At 40.2% G+C, this 9142-nt stretch overlaps 1 pseudogene; it reads right to left on the bottom strand.

The window, feature by feature from the left end:
• Positions 1 to 3838: 3838 nt before the first annotated feature.
• On the bottom strand, positions 3839 to 4949 carry Tdpoz2l6 (TD and POZ domain containing 2 like 6; annotated as a pseudogene).
• Positions 4950 to 9142: the final 4193 nt, after the last annotated feature.

The raw sequence follows: 9142 nt of genomic DNA, 5'->3' as shown, positions 1-9142 counted from the left end.
TGGGGGGGAGGTGAACAGGGTGGTCAGGCAGGGTCAGGATGACATCCTGTGGTCGTTCTCCGAATTTACCACAGGGAGGGGTAAGGAGTCTCTCTGAGAACATTTGTTTTTGTTTTGTCCTAATTAGCTTGGCCTTGGTCTGTAAGGTCTGTTCATTCTTGACTCAATACCTTGATCACCAAAACTACATCATATCACTTGGCATTCTGACATCAGATGTATCTCTCAGAAAGGTCACAAGTTTGTCATAGGCATCCTGACCACCAGATATATTTCTCAAAACCTTGTTTTTACAGCTTTGTTTCTCATAACTCTGAAACTATGAAACTTTATTTCATCAGCATCAATTCTCTTCTTCTCCTCTTAAATATAAAGCCAGAGACACATGGCTAAAGCTGCTGAGTTCTGCTTGCAGGAACTGGAACATGGACCCTTTACTCTATTATACTATCACTAGCTTCCACGTTTCTAACCCCTTCACTGTCTAAACTTGGCTGTCCTAGATATTGCTGTGTAGATGAGCATGAATTTAGACATCTGCATGCCACTCTCCTGGGATTAAAAGTGTGTACCACCACACCTGTATTTAAGCTTGGCCTCACCTAGAACTTGCTCTGCTCTAGTCTGGCCTTGAAAGCAGAGCTCTGAGCTTGTCTTTGCCTACTAGGATTAAAGGTTTGTAGTAGGTTGCCTGGAGCTAATTTAGTTGGTTGGGATCTTGCTCCAATGTCATTACTTCCTTAATTAAACTTAATATCCTTGAACACAGGATTCAGCTCCATTTCACTTCCTGGTGTCCCTTTAATACTCGAATCACATGATTTGTTTCCTCCTTTTTCAACTTCCTTTTCTCATTAAAATGCTCTTCATAAGAGTGAATTTTAGTAACCTTATAAGAGAAGTTACACTAGGCTGTTTTGAGTCTTTCTTTTTCAAGGAAATTAATCTAAATCTCTTCACCTTAACTTCAGGCAGACACTTCAGACAAGGGCAAAAAGTGGCCACATTCTTCAGCAAAATACCACACAAGCAGCCTTTATAGCAGATACAGAAATTCTCCTCTAAAACCTCTTGGGCCAGGCCTGCACAGTTCAAATTACTCTCAGTAACAAAATCTTCCCCATTTCTACCAAGATGGTCCATTAAGCCCCATTTAAAACATTATATGGCTTTCCAAATCCAAAGTCTCCACATCTATATTCCCCCTAACAAAAGCTTTGTCAGGTCTATCACAATACCCAGCTCCTGGTACCAACCTCTGTCCTAGTTAGGGTCATATTGCTGTAAACAGACACCATGACCAATGCAAGCTTTATAAATGACAACAATTATTTGGAGCTGGCTAACAGTTTCCAAGGTTCAGTCCAATATCATCAATGAGGGAGCATGGCAGCGTCACAATATCCAGGCAGGCATGGTGCAGGAGGAGCTGAGTTCTACATCTTTACCCAAAGGAAGACAGGAACACACTCAGCATCCTCAGGTAACTAGTAGGAGGTCATCTAAGCCCAGCCCGACGATGACACACTTCCTCCAACAAGGCCATGCCTTCTAATAGTGAGAGGAGTCCCTGAGCCAAGCATATGCAAATCATCACAAATGGAAATACTTTATCCAGCACTTTCACACCCTCTGGATCAAAATGGAACTGTGCTCCTTTTTGGTGAAGAAATGTTTTCCATCTGGGAGTATGGGCATTCAGAAATAACCATGAATGAATCCGATTTATTACAAAATCAAACTTTCTTTGCCTAGACCTGGATAGGTCGTGGTGGCTGTTCCCCCTGTACCCATATTTTTTTACGTGAAATTGGTCCCGTTGCTTGTTAAAAGACAGAATTTTGTGCCCTGTGCCCACCAAAAACTATCTGGCTTTCCCCTCCTTCTTTAAGTTTACACAGGGCATGGAATGGAGCTGAGCCACAAGGCTCTCAGTCATATCGTTCTTGTTATATAATGTTATAGGACGTTGCTTATCAGCAAAACAATCCAGGAACTGAAGTTCCTGACAGATATCAGGGTCTGCTTGTTGAAAAAAAAAGCCAAGCTTCCCACTGACAATGTTCTCTCATTTCTGGGTCTGAGAGAATGTAAATCTTATGGGATTCAAACAATTCTTTTTAAATATTCTGTAGAGTTCTCATTATTTCACCTGGTTACCATAGGCAAATTTATAAGCCACCTTGATTGAAGCTTCCCTGAGGCTCATCCAACAGAATCTGGTAGTAGACACATATACTCTCCCTACCTTCAACAGCCTTAAAAAGCCAGATGGGTATGGTCAAAGTTAAGGCTGTATCAAGATTTGCCTGGACTTGTGTGGGCAGACCATTTACCTCTGGAACCAATTTCCAAGCTTCTACAACAATTCTCTCACTTTCTTCAGTTGTGAAAAGAACATGGAAATGTTGTTGACAGTAATCCAAGGTGGGTTTATGAGTCAACCTGATTGAATCTAAAAGACCTAGGGGATATGAAGGTCTTTTTGAAAATGGAGGGAGGGGGACTACAACTTCCAATTATAAAGGTCATTACTGGTAAATGGTACATAGGACACAAACTGTCTCCCCTGTACATCTATGTGTTCAGAAGTCTAGAGGAGTTAAGGTCAATCCCTCTGGGCAGTATCACATGAATGTGTGTTGAACTCATATTAGGTAAGGACACTAATACTCATCAAATTAAAAATGCCTAAGCTGCCATTTCAGTTCTCACTATGTGTGCACCAAATCAAAGGCATCAAAGTATAGCAGCAGCCATTAAAATCTCCCCATCAAAAAATGCCTGGGACCATAATTTTCACCTGTTAATCTAAGAGGTGTTATGGCATATATTCCTCAAATCATTTCACAAAATAAAAAAAGAAGGAATATTTCCCACTCTATTTTATGAGAGACTACAGTTACACTGATATCTAAAACATAAATCAATTTAACTTATGGACTCATGCAAACATAATCATTAAATAATTACAAGAACACATTAAAAATATCATTAACAAAACCAAAGTAGGCTTTGCCTCAAGGTGAGTAAGGGTGGATCAATATACAAAAATCAATAAAATTCAATTGACCACATAAACTAACTGAAAGAAGAAAAGCAAAACAAAAGGAAACAAAGAAAAAGCAAAAAACATGATCATTAAACTGGATCAGGACATGGACTTTAAGAAGCAATCACTTAATGATAAAAGTTCTCCAGAGATGATCACAGAGATTATGTGGCTAAATATAATAATGGTAATATAGAAGAATCCCGTATCAAGATCAACTTAAATGGGGAGAAACTCAAAGCCAGTATACAAAAGCAAAGGTAAGTCAAGGTTTCTCATTCTCTTAAGTAGACTCAATACAAGAATTGAAGTCTTAATTAGAACAATGAGGCAACTGGCAATTAAGAGGACAAATACAGTAAAGTTGAAAGAATTTTTATTTGCAGATAGATAATACACATGAATTAGGTGGAAAACTTTACATGTCAGTTAATGCATACAAGTTAGGTCACCTATTCTGTTCATTCCAGTGCAAACAGGTTTCTCCAAAGGAAGTCAGTTAGTCTCTGCTTCAGGCCAGTTGAATCCCAGTTCCAAGACATTAGGCAAGAATAAGACAACATCAACAGGATAGATGTCAGGTAGAATGTCCAAGACCCTAGTGCTGCCCTTTCTCTACACACCATTTTGAAATATTACAGCTGTATGAAATCCATAGCCATCATGCTACCTTGCCCTAGATTCACTGTAAATGTTCCAGCAAAACTGTAATCTAAACAGAAGTCATTGTTAAAAACACTAGTTGTAGCTGTTAGAAGCCAGGTGTAGGTCATAGCTGCCAAGCTCCTAAAATACCTTTTGGTGTTTGAGTGAAGGCTCCAAGGAAAAACACTGTATAGAAGCCAGGGAGAGAAATGCTTCCTCTGCCAAGTGGGGATGTGACCCCACCATTGACTTCCACTCCAAGGTCTTAGAGACTTCAGAAGCATGAAGTATAATGAAGTCCATGACCCTAGTCTTCAGGTGCTCTAGTCTTCAGGTGCTCTGTGCTGGGGAGGTCAGCCAGGATGAGAGTTGGTACAGCATTCTTCACAGAGAGGTTCCTGCACAGGGAATCCTCACACATGACCTTCAAGTCCTGCAGGTCATACATGTCAGCAGCTGCCAACAAATCAGGGGCCATTGGGTGGCTGTGGAGGTGTGGTGCCTTCCCTGTGTAAATGAAGGCCATCATTTCCTTAAAGACTTGCAGGTGAATGTCATGGATCTCAATTCGGTTTGTTAGGCTCTCCAGCATTTCATGTTCAAACATGGCTCTGAAAACTGGAGAGCGAGCTGCTAGAATGGACTTGTGAGCTCTGAATTCCTGGCCAGCTACAACCAGGCTGCAGTCTGTGAAGAGGGAATTTTCCCACAGCTCTCCTATGTCATCAGCCAAAATCTGCCTTGGATCCTTGTTTGCAGGTGTCATGTTATGTCCAGGCGTGCTAAAGGAGGGTCCTACTATGGACACCTTACAACACAGGATGAGCTGGTCTTCAGGGAGAAGCCAATGCCTAAGGGAGAGGAGGAAATCTCGAAGGATGAACTTCCTCAATCCCCATTGTTGTTTTGGACTAAAGCTTAAAATATTTGGGATCTTTTTAATTTGATGTTTCTCTCCTTGGGCATTTATGATCCAGAACTGCACCTTTGCCAAAACTGGGCTCTTTGGACAACTGTACAAACCCAGGCAAACAGACAGGTAATCTTTGCTTTCTTCATCAACACCATTTGGGAATATTCTCAAACACCATTGTACTTCTTCATTGGCCTCTAATGAGAACACTGGGCTTGTAATATTTTCCCGAATTCCATCCATGCAAAATGAAAAGTTGCTAATGATCCACTTGTAGCAGAATTTCTGAACACTGATATGTGTGTAACCACAAATCTTGGCTTCCAGGTCCCCTGACATGTCTTCTGGAGGTAGTTTGGAGGTTAAAGTTGATCTGAAAGAAAGTAATAGAATTTACTCAGTCCTTGTAAGATACAATTATAGATACCATTTAGATTTTATTTTCATTTTCTGCTAAATTGCCCCTTTTATATAGTTGGAAATGTCTATTTCTATGTATTCTATGTAGGTTCTGTAGGTTTTCATATTTGTTCTACCAAAGATAAAACAGACCACTATGACTGTTAAATCTCTTTCCCTCTCCCTCACCCTCGCCCTCTCCCTCCGCCCCTCTCTGTCTCTCCTTGTTTGTTTGTGTCTGTATGTCTCTGTCTTTCAGTGTTCGTGTCTCTCTCAGTCTTCACTACCCCCACCCAAACCTACCGTGATTCTGTCTATCTCTGTGTATGTTTATTGAATCTTAGGTCAATGTTAACTGGTTTTGACTATTGTATCCAACTTTGGAACTGTTTGGAAATGTGTAAACACTATCATTTCAACTGTGTTGTACTAATCAGGGTCCTCTACTAAACATAAGGGATAAATTTCTCTACATAAATAGAAAGTGGTTGTATGAGAAAAATCTGTAGGCAGAAGTCAAACTAATATAAAATTGGCTAATGTCAATACTTATTTATTCCACAAGGTTTGAAGTCTCAGGTCCTCTTCAGAATTAAAAAGAATCCTGCAGAAGTAGGTTCAGATGCCAGTGAAGAAATGAGCTTGCTAGTAAAATGAGAGCAAGCAGGCAGACTCACAGCTTCCTCTTTCTATGTACTTTTATGGGCCTGCAATAGAAGTAGGGCCCAGTTAATGGTGTATCTTCTAGACTCAGATTAAAGGTGTGTTTTTCTACCAAAAGAGTCTGTAGATGAACTGGATCTATCTACTTCAACTTAAGCCAAAAACTGTTAAAAGTCATCCCCTCCAGCTTTATAGGTTACTTAAGTCCACAGTAGTCTAAACAGGAAGACATTTGGTACTCCTTCACCACCAAAATGATGTTTCATGACTGTGGTGCATTGGGGTGGTGAGATGGGTGGGGGTGCCTGAGCTAGAAAAGAAAATAAAGACCCTGCTATGAGTTTTGTCAGATAGGCTCCTATTTATTTATTTGGGGGAAGGGAGTGGTGAAGAACTCTGCAAGGATAAACTGGAATGGGGTAACATTTGGGATGTAAAAAATTAAATAAAGAATGAAGGAAAAGAAACCAGTACAGAGAGAAAAGTGAGAGGGGAGGCAGTTTTTCCGGGAGAGTTTTTCAGAGACAGGTTGAAGAGAGAGAAATGGAGACACAGGGAAAGACAGAATGATTCAGAGAACAAGAAAGGAGCCAGAAGAGTATAATAGTTGGTGAAAGTTAGTATGAGGCAAAGAAGAGCAGCTCAGGATAAACTGAAATAATTCAGATTGAATCAGATACAATGGAGAAGAGTTTTAAACTACCCACCCAGACCTCAGAAAAAACTGAATAGGAGTGACTTATTCACCTATAAGTTTCAGAGGCTAAATTTTCTCTAGGCCTAGAATAAACTAAGAGTCCTGAGCTGCTCTGAGAACAGGTCAAACAGTCTCCTCTGCATTCAGAAATAGAGGATGAATGACCACAGGGAAAGGAAAGACCACTTATCCCTCAAAGATCACATGCCCATTTATCTCTTTGTGTTTTTCTCTTTTCATTTATTTATTTATTTATTTATTTTTTGCTGAAACACAGCCATTTCTGCCAATTTCAAGATATAACAAAGCTGTGACTTTCCTTCAGACAGAGGTGTAGCTTCAGCACCATCTTGATTAAGGGCAGTCCGCTGAGTGACTGCCATCTTTGTTGTGGGCAGGTAAAGTTTTCCTATGCTATTGTTTCAGCACCATCTTAGCTAAGTCAGATCATATGACTGGTTGTAGCTTCAGAGCCATCTTAGTTAAAGACAATGGCCATCTACCATATTTGCTATAGGCACATACTTAAACACTGCTTCCTTACATTAGAACAGCCTTAGAATCTGTAATTTCTATCCTGACTTGGTAAATCTTTATTTAATATTAATTTAAAGATTTACAGCAGTAAAAACTTAAAGATCACAGCATTAATGATTCCATAACTCATATGCTTAATAGAAATTCACTATCAATCTTTTCAGAAATCTGCCAAATGTAACCTTACATGTTTAAAGTTATTAGGACAGAGAATCCCATGCATAGCAGTTACTGCTGCCCCACCCTCATCCACCAAGTTCTCTGAGAAGAAATAGGCATCCTGACAAGACTGCCTAGATTGTGGTATGAGAACCACTGAGAAACAGTGCTCAGTTGCCTTGCTGCTGCCAGGTATCAGCCTACACAGTTGTAAAACTGAGGATACAAGAGAGTTAAATGCCCCATATTGCCTAGGACAAGGTGTGTCATTTTTTCCAAAGTTCCTACTCCACAGGAAAAATCTTCTCCTCTTCTGGGCCTAATACTGCACTAACTCTGGCCGAGTTGTGATGGAGACCACAGGGACCAGGGAAATCTGTGTAGGTAGTAGAGTATTGACGAACCTCTTACATTTTCATTAATGACATCTAGATTAAAATTCATGTTTTTCAACTTTCTGACTGCATTGGTAGCTAAGCTAACTACAACTAGAAAACATATGTCTACTTCCTTAGCCAAGGTAATCTACCACCTCATTACCTCAGTAGTCATTCATTAACTAGTTAAGACTACCAGATTTCAGAAAGGCTTGCGTGAGTCACAGGCTTCAGGACAATGGATACGCATATTCAGATATACTCATGCTAAACTATATGATCAATTATCTTCAAAATGCTGTCAAATATTCAAGGTCCTTTAATTTTCTTTTCAATACATACCTAAAAATATTTCACATTATCCTAAATTTATATACATTCAGTCTCCCAGACAGAAGTAAAAGCCCTTCTTGCTTCTTTCTGTTCCTGGAAAGGTTTTGTCACCCCTAAGTTCATCTTAAAGACTACTCACTCTGTTAACGAATCTATCTATCTCTTCTGTAATCATATAAGCTCCAAGAAACACAATAAGACCTACATCCCACAAACCAATTAGACTGCATCTGCATAAGTAACCTGTCAATCAGAGCCTAATTCCCACTTGTAACCTATTCCAGAGGGTGAGATTCCTGTTGTACATTAGACTTTTTGAAAACTATGAACATCAGCGACTCTGTATCTGGTGTTTTGGGGGCCTCAATAATAGGATCCCAAATAGATATCTAACATTGGAGATGACTGTAGATGATCACTGTGCAACCACCCCTTTGCAGGAAAGATGCTCTAAATTGTTCCTTTCTTAGCTCTCAGGAGTAGGCTCCTGTAGGGTGGAAGTGTGACCCCCTGGGCATGAATCATGGGCTTTGCTAATGAAATCTCTGTCACAGGGTAAGATAGGGGTAAAGTATTTGTAGGGCAGTGAATGGGAGGAGTGATTTACTAGAGATCGACCAGAAACAAAAGGATTTTGTACCACACAGTAGGAAGACAGGTGATAATGGTAGTAATTATCCTAATATCAAAGAATGCAACTAGTTAATATAAAAATCCAAACTGATTGTATGAGGACCAGCACACTCAATTAGCTTCTACGCCTGAGATCTAGTAGACACTGGATCAACAACCAGGCAGTAAACACTAGCTGAGATGAGGCCTCCAACACGTGTACAGCAGGGGACCCCTGAGTCTGGGTTCATTCACAGAAAACAAACATAACCCTCAAGAGACAGGAGGCCTCAGAAAGGTTAGAGTTCTGGTGGAGTGGATGAGATGGGGACAACTTTGTGGAGATTGGAGGGTGTGGAATAATGGGGGGCTGGGAGTTATGGGATGTGGAACCCTGGATGGGAGGGTGGATCAGGACTGGAATAAAATCTGGAATGTAAAAATAAATAACTAAATAAGAATATTGAGAGATATTTTAAAAAACAGACAAATGTACATAGAAAGCTCAAGAGAGAGGTGGACAGAGCAGGAGAGAGGGGAAAGAGAGAGAGAGAGAGAGAGAGAGAGAGAGAGAGAGAGAGAGAGAGAGAGAGAATATGAGGTAGAGAGAAACAAAGATGCACAGAGAGATAAAGAGAGACACAGTGACACTACACAGACAATGAGTTGTGGCTGGCACAAGTCCACACTCCTAGAAAGAGGAGAATCTGGTGATATCTTTCACAGTCTCTAGAAACTGGTATCTAAACTGAATA

Source organism: Rattus norvegicus, chromosome 2, assembly GCF_021556685.1.
Source record: "Rattus norvegicus strain SHRSP/BbbUtx chromosome 2, alternate assembly SHRSP_T2T, whole genome shotgun sequence".
Taxonomy (NCBI): Eukaryota; Metazoa; Chordata; class Mammalia; order Rodentia; family Muridae; genus Rattus; species Rattus norvegicus.
Note: the sequence above shows the minus strand (reverse complement) of the source record. Positions and strands in the feature narration are given on the sequence as shown.